Source organism: Equus caballus, chromosome 23 (assembly GCF_041296265.1).
Source record: "Equus caballus isolate H_3958 breed thoroughbred chromosome 23, TB-T2T, whole genome shotgun sequence".
Taxonomy (NCBI): domain Eukaryota; kingdom Metazoa; phylum Chordata; class Mammalia; order Perissodactyla; family Equidae; genus Equus; species Equus caballus.
The window spans coordinates 35746928-35758932 of NC_091706.1; the positions used below are offsets into that span (position 1 = coordinate 35746928).

The 12005-nt window shown below is 45.0% G+C and overlaps 1 protein-coding gene across 3 annotated transcripts in view; it reads left to right on the top strand.

Moving 5' to 3' along the window:
- The first annotated feature begins 2119 nt into the window (after nt 1–2119).
- The window catches only part of KANK1 (KN motif and ankyrin repeat domains 1), a 199107-nt gene continuing 189221 nt past the window's right edge, over nt 2120–12005 (top strand). Inside the window, exon 1 of one of the 3 annotated variants that reach the window (XM_023627263.2) lies at nt 2120–3438. The gene's annotated coding sequence lies outside the window, so the exon portion shown is untranslated. The remainder of the gene's footprint in view (nt 3439–12005) is intronic. The other 2 variants (XM_023627261.2, XM_023627264.2) reach the window with 2 other exon arrangements.

Genomic DNA, 12005 nt, shown 5'->3' on the forward strand with positions numbered 1-12005 from the left:
CACTGGGCCGCCTGCAGCGGAGCGCGCGAACTTAACCACTCGGCCACGGGGCAGGCAGATGCTCTTTAACTGCAAATCTTGAGTAACTCGTGGTCATGTTCGTTATTAATGCACTAGATTAGCTTAACTGAATCCTGAGGGGATGGGCATATAAATAAAAACATACATATTGTACATACATACATATTGTACATACATACCTATTGTATGTTTTTATTTATATAAAATGTCCAGAATAGGCAAATACATAGAGACAAATTAGTTCTGAAGGGAAAGGAAGGAGAGGAGAAGGTTCTGAATCTGGGGATGCTGCCAGGAGGACAGTCCTCGTTATGACCCCAAGAATGGAGTGCAGGGCCAAATGATGTCATGGGGGGGGTGACAGCAAAGAAATAAATAATATGTGCTAAAAAAGGGCCTGAAGGAAATTTACTATAATCTTGACAGTAGCTATATCTAGAGGAGAGTCATAAGTAATTGCCATTTTTTTCTCTATCCTTCTTTATATTTTTCCAAAGATTTTTTCCTATAATAGGCAGGCATTACTGTTACAGTCTGAAAAACTATTACATGTTAGCTCATAATGTGTTAGCTTATGTTATATTGTAACAATACACGACTATCAAATTAAATATATGTGCTGCAAAAGTCAGTATCAAGAAAGTGAAGAGACAACCCACAGAACGGGAGAAAATATTTACAAATCTTGTATCAGTTACAGGACTAGTATCACTTACCAGATATAAGTAAAGACCTCTTACAACTCAACAATAAAAAGACACATAACCCAATTTAAAAATAGGCAAGGGATTTGAATAGACATGTCTCCAAAAGAAGATATACAAATGGCCAATAAGGATATGAAAAGATGCTCAGCATCATTAGCCATTAGGGAAATGCAAATTAAAACCACGAGATACCACTTCATACCTACTAGGATATATATATCCATATTCAAAAAGATGACAATAACAACTGTTGGCAAGGATTTGGAGACATTAAAACCCTCATAATGGAAATGTAAAATAGTACAGCCATGTTGAAAAAGTTTGTTAGTTCCTCAAAAAGTTAATCAGAGTTACTGTATAGCCAAGAAATTCTACTCCTAGCTATACACCCAAGAGAAATTAAAACATATGTTTACATGAAAACTTGTACATCAATTTCATAGCAGCATTATTCATAAGAGCCAAAAAGTAGAAATAATCCGAAATGTCCATTAATATATGAACGGATACACAAAATGTGGTATTATCCATACAAGGGAATATTATTCAGCTATAAAAAGGAATGAAGTAGTGATACATGCTATTGTATGGATGAACTCTGCAAACATTAAGTTTAAGAAGCCAGACCCGAAGGCTACATACCGCATGTTTTTATTTAGATAAAATGTCCAGAACAGGCAAATACATAGAGACAAAGTAGGTTAGTGGTTACCTGGGACTAAGGGGAGGGGTTGGGTACTGGAGAGTGACTGCCAATGAGTATGGGGTTTCTTATTGGAGTGATGGAAGTGTTCTGGAATTAGATAGTAGTAATGGTTGCACAACTTTGTGAATATTTCAAAATCACTGAATTGTACGCTTTGAGTAATTTTATGGTATGTGGATCGTATCTGAATAAAAAAATGGCTAAAAATGAAGTAGAATTTCAAGTACACATCCACTAACAATTCCGGATCTGCCATATTTTTGATTGATTAGCTTTGCTTACTTTCCAGGGCCTCTGAAATAAAGGTTTATCGACTAAATGTAAGTAAGGAGGAATGAAGGCTGGAGGGCACTTTGTGTACACAGGATCCCCCTGCCTCTGATTCTCCCCTCATCACTTGGGGAATGATTATTCTCTTCATAGAATTGTAGACACTTTTTGGGGGGAAGATGGAGATTTTAGAGATCTACTGAATCCATACAACCTCTTCTACAGATGAAGAAACTGAGGCCTTTCAAAGAGTTTGCTTACTGTCACCTGGTGAGCTGCAAAGGAGCTGAGACTAAAAATGACATTTCCTGTCCGCGGGAATCTTTGACGGCCCTTTGCCCGTCCTCTTAACAGACAAGGGCTATCAATTTCAGGAATTCGCAGGCGTGCTTTGCCGTGAGCACGTAAGGAAACTGATTTCACAGCCTCTTCGCCCCAGAGGCCAGCATTTCGCCTAGTGAAGTTGGATGACTCTTCACTTTAACCCAGTTGCAAAAAGACTATGACGTGTGTAAGGTCCTGAAGGTTTCTGCAGTGCTGGAGAGCCCAGGGGAGGACACCCCTCCTGAAGAAAATCAGTGATTGGAGAGCTGGCATTAATGGTTTTTGCCTCGGTACTACTTGGTTTTTATGAAATCAGTTCTCCCGTCCGATCCCCCAGGCTCTTCCTCTGTTTATTTAAACCATCTTCAGTTTGAAAGAAGACTCCTGTCACAGCTTTTCATCCCTACTCCTCTCTCTTGCACCCACTGCGATTGCTCTGAATCCAGTGACTGACTTCCTAGTGCGGTCCTCAGCTCCCGAGGCAGGCGCTGCGTCTCCTATGGCGTCCCCCGAACAGCTGCACCCTTCCGGACACGCATCCGCTCCTTTCCACCAAGAACTCTGACTTGCAGCCGAGCGGGAGCCAGCGCACGGAGGACACAGAGCCCGTCCAGAGAACACAGGGAAGTTCAGCCGCCAGGGACCGTCCCGCTCAGGCACCTGCACGAAACGAGAGCTCTGCCCGCTCCAGAGTCGTGCTCTCACCAGGGGCCAGAGAACAAACCCACCGACACAGAGCAATTTCTTAGCGGAGGGGAGGGAGGGGGAGGGAGGGGGCGGGAAAAAGGCGCTGGGCGGGGGTATCAACCATGCCCGCCTCCCGCGTCCAGGTACCCTCCCTGTCAAAGATAACAGAACCCAACTGACGCAAGTCTCCCTGGGGGATGGACTTTTTTCCTTCCCTCGGGGAAAAAAGTAAACACACGTGGGCAGAAGGAACATGCCGGGGCGGAGGGAACTCCCCGCTCGTTCTCGCGAAGCCAGCGGGCCGGGCTGAGGCGGAGGAGGTGCGCGAAGGTGCCTCGTGGGCATGGTGGAGTCAGAGCGGCGCGCAAGCGCACTGGGCCCGCCCGCCCGCAGGTCCTGGGGTACAAAGACAGCGCCGCGGAGAGCCGGGGTTCCCTGAGGTCTTAGGAGCCGCCTGGGGCTCCCTTCCGCCCAGCTCCGGGGCGCAGCCACGTCGTTTCCCACCCGGTGTCTGAGGCTTGCTAGTTTCCCCTCGATATCTTCGCCCTCGCAGGCTCTGCAGGGCCCGGGTGGATCCGGTGCGTTTCAGGGTTTAATTCTGGCGCTCGCAAGCCGGGGCCGGCTCCGCCCCCTCCGCTCCGCCCCCTCCTCCGAGGTCTGGGAGCAGCGGCCGAGCCAGCGAGCGGCTGGCGGGTCGCAGCAGGTTGGGAGGAACGCCTAGAGGTGAGTGGAGCCGGGGGCGACACTGCGCCTTTTCCCCCCGGGCTGGGTGCGGGGGCGGCCGGACCCTCACCCCTGCCCCGCGCCGCTCTGCGCGCAGTCGGGCAAACTTGGCGCGCGCCGGGGGCGCACGGCGGCCGTGGCGGTGGCGGAGGGCAACCCCCGCGGACTCCCCCTCGCCCGGGTTCCCCCGGCGGCCTCGAGGCTGGCCTGGGGACTGGGTCCGAGAGGTTCCTTGGGCCCCGCGGCCGGCCGGCTTTGGCGCGCGCTGCGGCGGCGGGGCAGGACCGGGCAGGAAGGGGAGCGCCGCCCGCCAGGCTCGGGGCAGCGGGAAAGTCCGGGCCCGGCCGGGCGGCGGGAGGGTGCAGGCGCTTCTCGGCCCGGGGTCCGGGCGCACGGCCCTTGGGAGCCCCCGGGCCATTTATTAGCCCGCGATGGGGTGGCAGACCCACTCCTAGGCGTCTCCCGGAGAAGTTGTCGGCTCCGCTCCGCAGGAGGGAGTGGCGATCGACCCCTTTATATCCCAGAGCGGCAGGTGGCCTCGGGTCGCCCTCAGCCGACTGGGAGATGGCTCAGGCCAGGGTTGGAGGGGTCGAGAGGTGGGGGAGGGGTGTGGGAGAGCTCTGGGCCTACTGGGGCCCGCCGTCCCCGGCCCGGACAGTGGGGGCATCTGCAGGATCCGCGGGGTCTTGTCCAGGGAGGGTGCGAGCGCCCTTAAGTGGGCTTGATCCTTCAACGCCCCCCTCTTCCAAGCCACTTCGGCAAACACGCAAGGAATCCTGCGCTCACGGCCGCCACCTCCCCTTCATCCATCCCTCTCCACCTGGGTCCCCGTGGAACTTCCAGAGGCACCTCTTGGCGGTGGGTCCTGCAAGTCAGCAAGAGTTGTGCTGCGCCGGCGTGACTCGGTGAGGGCTTTGGCGGAGTCGGCGTTAAAAACAATCTATGGCGTCCCCCAGCGCTCGCTGGCTGCACGTCGTCTCTGCGGTGGCTCGTCTTGTCGTATTAATGGGTGTTCTATCAGAATGAGATCCCTGAAACTAACAAGGAAGGTTAATCATCCAGATCTGTAATTGTGCAGGTTCTTGCTCCACCGTCACCCCCTCACCTCTGAGCTGGACGGACATCAGGGCCTGCCCTCATGTTTAATTCATTAGTTTATTTAACTTGATTTTTAGGTAGTACTTAGCTGTTCATCTACTAGTTGCTCCTTTCATCCAACTTTCTCTACCAAAAAGTTGGGCTCTCCCACATTTTATTTATTTAAAAACAGATATAATAAACATGCCATAAATTTACTGTTTTAAAATGTACAATTCGGTGGTTTTTAGTATATTCACAAAATTATGCAGTCATCACTACTGTCTAATTCCAGAACATCTTCTTTACTCCGAAAAGAAACCCGGTACCCATTAGCGATCACTCCCCATTTCCCCAGCCTCCACGCATTCATTTTAAGGTGACGTTTTCCCAAGATGGAGATTGGATGAGAAAACTGAGAGGTTATTAACTTTGGTTCTTTTTGAGTTAATAGACTTGGGGAAAGGTGCTGTTGCTGAGGCAGTGGGGAAAAAAATTAAGTATGGGCTGTCCTATGGTGAGATTATAATTTCTAAGGATGGAGGAGAAGCGGCCAGTGGAGGAATTATTGCCTCCTTTAGAGATAGTACAGGGGCCGGCCTCGTGGCGCAGCGGTTAAGTGCGCACGTTCCGCTTCTCCAGCCCGGGGTTCGCCAGTTCTGATCCCGGGTGCAGACATGGCACCTCTTGGCAAGCCATGCGGTGGCAGGCGTCCTACATATAAAGTATAGGAAGGTGGGCACAGATGTTAGCTCAGGGCCAGTCTTTCTCAGCAAAAAGGAGGGTTGGCAGCAGATGTTAGCTCAGGGCTAATCTTCCTCCAAAAAAAAAAAAAAAGGTACAGAAATTAGGAATGCATTTTATCCCGTGGCGGGGCTGGGGCTCTCATTCTGCACTCTAAATTTGCCAAGTCCACAGATCACTCTAGTTGAGGTTCTACCCCAGCAAAAGTGAGTTCTGTTTTGTGGATGTGTGTGTTTTGGGGGAGGAGGTATTAGAGAGAAAAAGGGCTGCAGGTTTAAAAATAGTTATGTTTTAAATCATCCAAACTGGCCCCAAGGAAAGAAACCACAGGCAAATGGCCGCTAGAATCGGTATATTCAAGACGTAGGTTCATTTCGTGAGTATCGGCATTTGCTCACAAATAGTCCTGTGAGCTGTTGTGCTCTCAGGCCTTAACCCCCTAGGCCAGGGAGGAGGAGGCGAGGATGAGAAAGGGTCTAGTTGACGGAAATTCCCGGAAGTGGGGAGGTGAGTAGGAGAATGTCAGAAAAGGGAGTGCTGGTGGGAGCTGTTTGTTAAAACGGAGTGGCTGTGGGGTGAGCAGATTCAGAAGCAGCAAAGGGGATTTCCATGAAAAATTGCACTTCTCTCGGGCATTTGTTGCATTATTTGTGCATGTTTTAAAATCACATTTTAGTGAGCAGAGTTGAAGCTATCCAAATTACACAACCACCAGTACGCTTCTCTTCCGCCCTCCAGTCAAATAGAGAAGCCAAGTTGGTTTCAAGTGTTACAGGACATTTTAAGCCTGTTACATGGGTGGCTTGGCTTGTGCCATCTTTTTTTTTTTTTAAGTAATTTTTAAAGTTGAACTATAACATACATGTAAATTTTAAGTGTACAATTTGATGGATTTTCACAAAGTGAACATAAACTTATAACCAGAAACAGAGCATTGCCATTTTGTGGAAGACCCCCATGTTTTTTCCAACAAGGGTAACCACTGTCCCAACCATTGATGAGTTTTGCCTCTTTTCATGTTATATATACGTGAGGTCATATAGTATGTATTTTTTTTTTTTGTATCTGGTTTCTTTCTCTCAAAATTATGTTCGCGAGATTTAGCCCTGTTGTCGCATGTGGCTGTTAGTTCTGTCATTACCATTGCTGTCCAATATTCCATGTGTGACTATACCCCAATTTATTTATCCACTGTTGGGTTGATGGGCGTTTGAGTAGTTTCCAAATTTGTCTATGGCAAATAGTGTGACTGTGAATCTTCTAGTACGTGTCTTGATACACGTGCACGTGTTTCTATAGGGTATATACTCAGGAGTAGAATTACTGAGTTCTAAACTAGTGTTCAGTTTAGAAGATTCTCCCAAATAGATTCCAGAGTGGCTGTATCATTTATACTTCTACTGGCAGGTATGAGGGTTCTGTCCATCTTTTTTTAAATTGCAAAAGCAGAAGACCTATAGAATTTGGCAGAGGGACAAAAGGTGACCTGTATTTACCCCATCTCGGTAGACTGATTATTTCTGTGTTCACTACCAGTGCTTTTCCATATCTGTTCATATTTTTATGGAGTCATAATCCTAATATTCAATTTTGTTTTTTGTTTATGTCTTAACACTACATCTTAATATTACTCTAGTCTCTATGACTTTTTAACCTCTATACACGTCCATAATCCCATGGATATGTTTTCATTTAACAATTCCTCCATTACTGGAAATGTGTGTTAATTTTTGGAGTTTTACCACTATGTGTTGCTGCAGGGATCATCTTTGTACGTAGATGTTTTTTCATTTCTTTTGGATTATTTCATAAACCAGAGACTTTATGGTTTTAGATCCTTATTGTTACACTGCTACTTGCGAAATTGAGTTGTCCATGAATCTAGTACAGAATTGATAAAAGAAGTCTTAAAGTTGCTAGTATGTTACCTGCAAAAAGGTGCCTCATTGATTTAAATTGCAATTCTCGAAATAATGATGGGGTTGACCGTGATGTCTTCTTTATAAATAGCGTAAATGGAACTTTTGTTATTATCTCATTTACCAGTCACATACTGTTTCTCTTTATAGGATATCTTTTGCAAAGATATTGAGCCAGGAACTTTAGAGGATACAAGAAGGACCATTCCATTCCAAGTAGTTTATTGTCCAGAAATGATATATAAAAATTACGAATGCCTCTTAGACAGAATCCTTATGTATGGCACAGAAGTATTTAGTTCGCTTAACAGATATTGAGTGCTTATATGAGTTCTGAGTCAAAAGAGATCTTGCTTGTCTGCGTGGTTAAGATTGGCTTCCCTAAAAACTAAAACTTGAACTGAGCTTTAAGAGATCTTGAGAAATTGGCTAGGGAGCAGGTGTCTCGGAAGGAAAAAGACCACTGAGCCATCCCGAGGGGAGAGATTAATGGTGCACAGGCAACTCTGCACAATTGGGAGGATACTGGTTTCCTTTCCATTCTTTTTCTGGAAGTTACTGAAAATAAACAAACTAATATAAAGGCAGAAAAAATAGCGAGAGCAAAAAGCCTCACAGAGCCCATAGCAGGTGGGGAGATATAAAGATGCAGAATTGTAGAAGGAGGCAGAAGGATGTAAATATTCGATATGATGGCTCATTCTGGAAATGTAGGGGATGGAGAAATTAATGCTGAGTAGAGAGATTTGGGTGATGTTTAGGGAGACTGGACCTTGAAGGATGTATCCAGGTGGAGATTAGAGTGAAGGGCATTGCTGTTTAGGCAATGGCTTTTGAGGAAGCAAGGCAGTCCAGCAGTGCTTGACACATAATAGGATGGCCAGTCACATGCTTGGAGACCCAGGTGAATGGCAACTTGAGACTGTACCTTCTTCCATTGGCTCGTGACTGCTGAGCCAGCCTGGCGATCTTTGTGGAAATGTAGCTCTGGACCCAGCCTGGCTAGTTTGAAACCAGGTTCTGCTGCTTGCTGTGTGATCTTTGGCATAGTTACCAAACCTCTCTCTATGCCTCAATTTCCCATCTATAAAATGGGCAAATTAAAAGCATGCCCCTCCTGGGGTTATCGTGAGGATTAAATGAGTTAAAACACATAGAGTACTTAGAAGACTGCCTGGCACACAGTACGTGCTAAACATATTTGCTGTTGTTTCTTTAATTTTTAAATATTTTTTCCAGCTTTATTGAGGTGTAATCGACAAATAAAATTGTAAGACATTAGAAGTGTACATCATGATGATTTAATATACATATACATTGCAAGAATTCCTCCCCTCTAGTTAATTAACACATCCATCACTATATACGTATTTTGTGTGTGTGTGTGAGAACATTTAAGTTCTACTCTCTTAGCAAGTTTCAGTTATACAGTACAGTGTTGTTAAACTTCTAAAGTAGTGTTTGCACATAGTAAGAATAATGCAAAAAACAAAGAAGGGTTTAAAATGAAAACCCATCGCTCCTCTCTGATCCCGGCTCAGGTACCGTCTCTTCTCAGTGTGATAACTGTTGACCGTGTTTTTAGTTCTTCTGGTGGTTATCATTGAACATATTGCCTCGTAATCTAGTGGCTTAAACAATTGTTTCATGGTATTTTGGATTCCGTGGGTCAGGGATTCAGGCAGGGCCTGGCTGGGGCCGTCTGTGCCTTGTGATGTCGACTGAGGTCTCTGTAATACCCAGTTGGTGAATGGGTTGGTCGGGAGGGTCCAGGAAGGCTTTGCTCCCATGTTGTATGCCTTGGCAGGGGATGGCTGGAAGGCTGGGCTCACTATTGACTGTGGACCAGAGCTCCTGCACGTGGGGACTTCAGCATCGTGGCCCCAGGTAGTCAGACTAGTTATGTGGCCACCAGCTTCCCTGTGTATTGATCATGGTTCTCTAGAGAAACAGAACCAATAGGATATGTATATGTTCACAGAAGATTTATTATAAGGAATTGGCTTACACGATTATGGAGGCTGGCAAGTCCAAAATCTGTTGTGTGGGCCAGCAGACTGGAGACCCAGGAGAGCCAGTGGTTCAGATGACGAGCAAAGGCAGTCTACTGGAGAATTCCCTCTTGCTCAGGGAGGCTGGTCTTTTTGTCCTAGTCAGGCTTCAACTGATTGGATGAGGCCCACCCATATTATGGAGGGCATTCTGCTTTACCCAAAGTTCACTAATTAAAATGTTAATCTCAGGGCCAGCCCCAGTGGCCTAGTGATTGAGTCCAGGGTGCTCTGCTTTGGCAGCCTGGGTTTGGTTTCCAGGTGCAGACCTACAACACTCAGCCACCATGCTCTGGTGGTGACCTACATGCAAAAAGAGGGAGATTGGTAGCAGATGTTAGCTTAGGGTGAATCTTCCCCAGCAAAAAAAAAAAAAAAAAAAGTTAATCTCATCCAAAAACACCCTTCATGTTGACACATAAAATTAACTCAAGGTATGAGCACCTCAAGTGAACCAGTTGGAAGCTCCATGGCTTTTTATGACCTAGCCCCAGAAGTTATATGACTTCCCTTTACCAAACTTTATTGGTTGGAGCAGTCACAAAGCCTGCTCAGACTCAAGGGGAGGGGACATTGACCTGCCACCTGATGGGAAGAATGTCAGAGAATTTTCAGTATTCTTTTTAAACTGCCACAGCGTGCACTTGATTTCACAAATTTAACAATAGCTGTTACCTCCCTGCTAAGGAAAAAGTGGGATTTATGTTACCTCCCACATCTCTTCTCTTCTCCTCCCCTGTTCTTCCCAATTTGATTAGGTATCCTATTATTTTTTGTTCTCTTTTTTCAGTTACCTTTATAATTTTAAATAAAGCATTCTATACTTGACAAGGCCATAGAGAGGTGGAAAACTCAGGTGTGTTGGGGTGTGTGTATCTGTTTGGGAGGGGCAATGAAGGAGAACAGTGGAACTGTGTTGAATGGGAGAGGCCTGACAAGGAGGCACTTATTAAAACGCTCCAGCCACTAGATGTGTGAATTGTCTGTGAGGATGGACTCTGCATGAGCACAGCAGGTGACTTAATCCAACGGTTTTTATTTTCTCTCTTTGGCTTTTAAACTCAGATACCTGTTTACCTTTTCGTTGCCTTGAGCTTTGCATTTAAAGTATGGATGCTGGAAGCAAATGATGTTCTGCCTGATGAAGAATCTTAGAACAGATACACTGTTGAGTTGCGTATTTGTGTATGGATATATACACTAGAAGGACCTGTCACAAATAAGTATCCTCATGCTGTTTTTCATTACAGAAGCAATCAGGTAATTGGAAACAGTTATACATTTCAGTGTCAGGAACCCTGTAGCCCTGTTGGAAGGTTTTTTTAAAATTCATTTAGTTAATGGAATTGAGCAATGGGGATTAGTTTAGCTCTCAGAAGACGTACTAATCCCTTTTCGTAATTATCTGATCTCCTGAGATGCACACAGGAACCTCTGTTCTTGCTCATTTACATTTATTGCATATTGCAGATAAAACTAGATTTGATATTTATTTTATGTTTACAGGCAAGAAGGTAAATTTGTTGATATCTGCATTACATTTTTGGCTAGATTTGTTCAGATTTCTGTTGGTAATTCTGACTGGTTCACCCTTTGATCTTGGGGAAAATAGGAAAAAATAATTAGAACAAAGGTAGAAATCAAGCCTGAATTCATCCATCCTCGCTCCCTCCCCCTTTGTATTCTTCTCAGCAGAGCTGCGCTTTCCTTTAAAAATAACTGCTTAAGAGTAACCCTTTTTAGGGGCTGGAATTGCCCCTATTGTATGATGCTGTGACTCACTTTTCTGCCAAATATTCACTCATCTCCCTTCGCAAGCCGACCATCTTTGTATCATACCCCCTTCCAGCCACTACTCTCACCCAAACAGTGTTCTTCTAAAATCGTAGTTTCCTTTTGTCAGTTTTTGAACTTTATTTACATGGAATCACAGAGTGTATACTCTTTTGTGTCTAGCTTCTATCCCTCCATGTTATATGTGTCAGATTGATCCGTGTTGTTTTACATGGGTATGGATTATTCTCATGGCTGCCTGGTTTTCCATTGTGTGAATATACCACCGTTTATTCATCCTACTGGAGATGTACGTTGGGTTGTTTCCAGTTTGGGACCAATATGAACAGTGCTGTCTTGAACAAATTTGTGCATGTTTTCTAGTGAACATGTGTGTACACTTCTGTTAGATATATATCTAGGAGTGGAACTGTTGGGCCACACATTTCAGATATAGTGGAGACTGCCAAAGTGGTTTTATTAATTTATGTTCCCAGCAGTGGGTGTGTGAGTTCTAGTTGTTCCACGTTCTTGCCAATGCTTGTTGTTATCTGTTGTCTTATTTTAGCCAATCTGGTAAATGTGTGCTATTGAATTCCTCAGACTAGTGAAGATGAGCGCCTCAAGAAGGACTCAGGCTCTTTTTATTTAAGGCCTGATGAGATAGACAAGCAAGGCCAGTTAAAGAATTCATCTAGAGACTTCCTATGAGTTTTTTAATTGATCTAGCTGTTCTCTTCCTCCATGCTATAAAATTCGTTTCTGGTGGAGTGTTTTAATTTAGTGGGAGATGTATTTCAAGGAATATACAACTAATAAAAGTTTGAAGAATGGAAGTTTATAAATAAATTCTACTGGTTCTGAGAATTGAAGTATTCAGCATATTTGAAGACTGAAATTTTCTTCATGCTGTCTTACTCTTTCAACTTTTCTAATTTGTTAAATCAATCAATTTATTTTTTTACCATTCACTGTGACTTTTTTTTTTTTGAGGAAGATTAGA